The 4,952-nt window shown below is 40.2% G+C and overlaps 1 pseudogene; it reads left to right on the forward strand.

Moving 5' to 3' along the window:
* Window positions 1–2,198: 2,198 nt before the first annotated feature.
* On the forward strand, window positions 2,199–2,442 carry LOC102502933 (cyclin-dependent kinases regulatory subunit 1 pseudogene; annotated as a pseudogene).
* Window positions 2,443–4,952: the final 2,510 nt, after the last annotated feature.

Below are 4,952 nucleotides of genomic sequence, written 5' to 3' on the forward strand. Positions count from 1 at the left end.
AGAGAGAGAGAGAGAGAGAGAGAGAGAGAGAAAACAGGTAAAGTGGGCAAAGGATTTATTTATTTATTTTAAATTATTTATTTAATTTTATTTATTATTTTTAAATTTGCTATACGGCACCTACATACACCAGAGAGAGAGAAAGTGAGAAAGCAAGTCACCAGGTCCAGGACTCAAACTGTGGTTAGCCATCTGGGAGTCTAGTACCTTAACCACCATGCAACCTGCTGGTCCCCTGGGCAAAGGATTTAAATAGACATTTTTCCAGAAATATTGTTTTTTGTAAGGTTTTAATCATGAGGCACATGTGTTTGCTGGAGAGGAGAGAGTCAGAGAGATACAGAGAAAGGGAAAATGAGAAATCACACACCAGGGAGGATGGTCATGCCACAATCCCGTCTCCTCTTGGGATTTTGGGCACACATGCACATGTGCCCAGTGTGATTTTCAAGCTGCTCGGTCTGAGACTTGAACCATAGTCTGCCATGTGGGAATCTAGTGCCTTAACCACTACTCCACTTGATAGCCCCCAAAATTTATACTTTTAAAATGATTATTTAATTTAATTTATTATTATTAATTTTAATATAACCAGGGAAAAGAGGGAAAGTGAGAAAGCAAGTCACTAGGTCTGGAACTCGAACTACAGTTGGCCAGGTGGGAGTCCAGTGCCTTAACCACCATACCACATGCCGGCCCCCTTAAAGAAGGTCAGCAACAGGTGGCTGCTGGTTATGTCGCTGGATTCCCACATGGCCGATCGCGGTTCTAGTCCTGGATCTAGAGGCTTGAAAATCACACCAGGTACATGTGTGTGCATGCCCAAGATCCTGGGAGGAGAATGGAGGAGAAGGGATTGGGGTGCGGCCATCCTCCATGGGTGATGATTCTCACTTTTCCATCTAACTATCTCTGTCTCTCTCTCCCACTCGCCCCCCCACCCCCACCCCCAGCTAGCACACATGTCCTAAGGAAAAAACCTATTAGAAAAAAACCCAAAAAACCCAACCAAATAAAAAACTCAACTATGAGATACTGCTTCGTGTTCACTGTGATGGCTAGGTACAAAATCTGTAATACCATCCACAATATCAAAGAAGTCATAATCCTCCATAGGAAAAAATAGGCATGAGTCAAACTTCTATTAGCTATGAGAAACAGAAAAACATACCACAGTGGCTTAACAGGTGAAAGGATCACTTTACTTGAGTAACAATAGTGCCATGGGAATCAATCCAGGGTTGAAATATTGGTCCAAACATCACCCATTTTCTTGGCTGCATAGACTTGTGGTTCATGCATTCTTTTTTTTTCTTTTTGTTTGTTTCCTTACTTTTTTCTTTATTCATATCAGAGTTCGTGTGTGCATGCATCCCCCTCAGAGTCTGGTCATGCTGCAATCCCCTTTCTCCAGCCCTCCAGTCCGTTGAATCTTGGGCACTCACACATGTACCTGGAGTGCCTCTGGACGACCAGGCCAGGGATTCAAATCATGATTGGTAGGATCCAGCTTCTCCTGAGCAGTACATTATTTCTGTGCCACAGAGCCAGCTTTCTTTTTGGTTTCAAGGTAACTGTTGTATCTTCTGGCAATTCAAGCAGAAAGAAGGCAGAAGTTGGAGAAGAATACATCTGAAGACTTGTTTCCTATCAGCAAGGGAGGATGGAACATCAGAGTTTAGTTTCTACTCTCTCTGTGGTGAAGTTAAAAAAGGGAAGGAGAAACACATTGCAAATGGGGATAGGGTTGGTCAAACACAGGGTCTACCACACAGACAAAACAGAAACAGAAAATTCACAAAATATATAAAAATTATACAAAAATAATAAATCTCAATGGTAAGCAAAACAATCTTTGAAAAACCATTTGTCAGTGTTCAAAAAGTTCTATGGCCTGTCAAGTTTTATTTCATGACTAAATCCTAAGGAAATGGTTTAAAGTGTAGGCAAAAATTAACTTTTTAGGCTTTTATTATAGTGTTTTGTTGTTGTTTGTTTTAATTTTATTACCATAACCTAATTAGTTGTCTATACTAGTTAGTTTATTTCAGGATGCAAGGAGTAGCTTCATCTTCAGTTTGACTCAGTTGATGGTCTATGTGTCAATAATAATAGGTGTAAAGAAATATTTTTTGCGGCGTGCTGCTGGGAGTTGTTTGGAGGTTGGCGGAGCTGGACTGGAGATCCGTAAGCAGAGCCGTCATGTCGCACAAACAAATTTACTATTCAGACAAATACGATGACGAGGAGTTCGAGTATTGGCATGTCATGTTGCCCAAGGACATAGCCAAGCTGGTTCCTAAAACCCATTTGATGTCTGAATCTGAATGGAGGAATCTTGGCATTCAGCAGAGTCAGGGATGGGTCCATTACATGATCCATGAACCAGAACCTCACATCTTGCTTTTCCGGAGGCCACTACCCAAGAAGCCAAACAAATGAAGTCGACAAGCCCCTTTTCAAGTGTCCAGCTCTACACAGCTGTCCTTACTATCTAACATCTTTCTGATAACCTGATTATGTCGCCTTCCTGTTTCTCACTTTGATATTTAAAGGATATTCAATACACTGTTTGGATGTGCTGGTCATTGCTTTGCTTCTTGAGTAGAGCCCAAACCACAGGAGCTCAGCTAGAGGAGTGATCAATGGGCCACCAAGTGTGACCCTGGGAGCCACGTGTCATCTGTCTCCAGAACATGTTTGATGGATGGAGGAAGCATCTGAGACTAAGGCCATGGCTGTTCCAGGGATCATGTAAACTTGTTTTGTTTTTTTTTTCCTGCTGGATGTTTTATGTATGGTGACTTTTGGGTTTAAATTTCAATGTATTGGAAACTTTTCATTTTATTCAAGAAATCTGTTCCATGTTCAAAGCCTTGATTAAAGAGGAAGTTTTTATGATCAAAAAAAGAAAAAGAAATATTTTTTGCCATAATTAAGCTCACGTATTTTTAAATATTCCATAAGACAAACATCCTTAATTAGAATCCTTTTCAATGCTTTTCACCATTTCCAAATGTTAAAGTCTTTATTAAGTCAATAATATAGATTCGAGGCCAGCTCTGTGGCATAGCGACAATGCACTGTTCACAAAAAGCTGGATCCCAGATGGCAACTATGGTTTGAATCCCTGATCTAGTAGCCTGTAACAGATCAAGTATGAATGTGAGTGCCAGGATCTGATGGGCTGGAGGACTGGAAGAGGGGATTACAGTATAACCAGACCTGTGGAGGGTGCTCATCTATCCCTTGCACATGTGACTACACAACTCTACTACGTATAAAGAAAAACTTACATAGATTTCTAACAAGGAGCTAACGTTTACTACATATTTTTAAAATATCTGTTTCTTAAATTCTCAATCCATTTACTAATTCTTTTTTAAATTATTTTTTTAGTTTTATTTATTCATTCATTTATTTTACTTTGACCAGAGAAAGACACAGAAAGAGGGAAAGTGAGAAAGCAAGCCACCAGGTCTGGGACTCAAACCACGGTCAGCCATGTGGGAGTGTTCAGCACCTTAACCACCATGCCATCCATTTACTAATTCTTATTTGGCATTTTTTATCATTGTCAGTCAGTAGAGTAAAGAGTGCTAGTATGGGGCCAGCTTATCTCCTGGTGGTTGGGGTGGCTGGATCCCACATGACTTGTTGTATAATTCAAGGGCTGGACTATGTGATTTGAAAGATATGCCAGGTGTGTGTGTGTGTCCAAAAGTTCCAGGGGAGAATGGAGGAGAAAGGATTGTGGCAGGGCCATCCCCCCTCCTCCCAGGGGTGGTTTCATTTTCTCACTTTCTCCCTTTCTCTGGAGAGTGTACGTGCCCTATACTAAACTAATAAATACAATAAATTATTTGACATTTATTATTCCTTTCAGAGCTTTCTATAAAAATCAATGATCTATTTTCTCCTTTTCTTACATATCTTATAGAAACATGTTATTCCTGCTCCCACATTCAACTATTTTTCTTTTGTTCTTTACTATTATTATTACTTATACATCCAATTGCTATACATCATTTAGATTGTAAAGAGACTTTATCCAGCATGATACACATCTCAGTCCAGTTGAGAATACTATACATATCCTCATAACAGATAATAAACCATATCTGTGTCCCACAAATATTTTACCTCTCCATTCCCCTCCCTAAATTCTTTCCTGCACTCTTCCCCTCCCACATGCTCCTTACACTTTGTTTCTAGTGCCCATAACATTTTTTTTTCAGAGGTTTTTGCTATAGGGCACATGAGCTCGCCAGACAGTCAGAGACAGACAGAGAGACAGAAAGTGAGAAATCATTCCCCAGTGGGGATGGCCATGTTGTAATCCCTTCTCCTCCATTTTCTCTTGGGCATGCATGCACACGCGCTCAGCGTGAGTTTTAAGCCACTGGGTCTGGGACTCGAACCACAGTCAACTACATGAGAGTCAAGCGACATGGCCATTATGCCAACTGCTGGTCCCAACAATTTTTAATGCTTTTATATCCTCTAGTCTTTCAGTTTCTACCATAGAGTGCGAATAGTCGGCATATGTTAAGTGGAGACATAACAATGTCTCTCTTTCATAGCCTGACTTGTTTCACTCAGCAACAGATCTTTCATATTCGTCTACTTCTATCAAATTCCAGGGCTTTTTTTATGGCTGAATAATATTCCATGGAGTATATGTGCCACACTTTTTCAATCCATTTGTGGACATTTGGGTTGGTTCCATGTCTTAGTGATCGAGAATCAACTACTATTATTCTTAAGAGACTCCTTGAGTTCTTTGATCCATTATATGAAATTTTCTCAGAAAAATGCTAAATGAGTCACTCAGTTCTCTGGCCCATATTTTCTTCATTTGTAAAATATAGGAATCCTAGATAAGCATTCAGATTTCTCACTGCTCTGACGATTTCAGCAGGTAACCTTGGTTCCCACTTCCCCAGGACTTG

This window comes from Tupaia chinensis, unplaced genomic scaffold (genome assembly GCF_000334495.1).
Source record: "Tupaia chinensis unplaced genomic scaffold, TupChi_1.0 Scaffold143728_1, whole genome shotgun sequence".
NCBI lineage: Eukaryota > Metazoa > Chordata > Mammalia > Scandentia > Tupaiidae > Tupaia > Tupaia belangeri.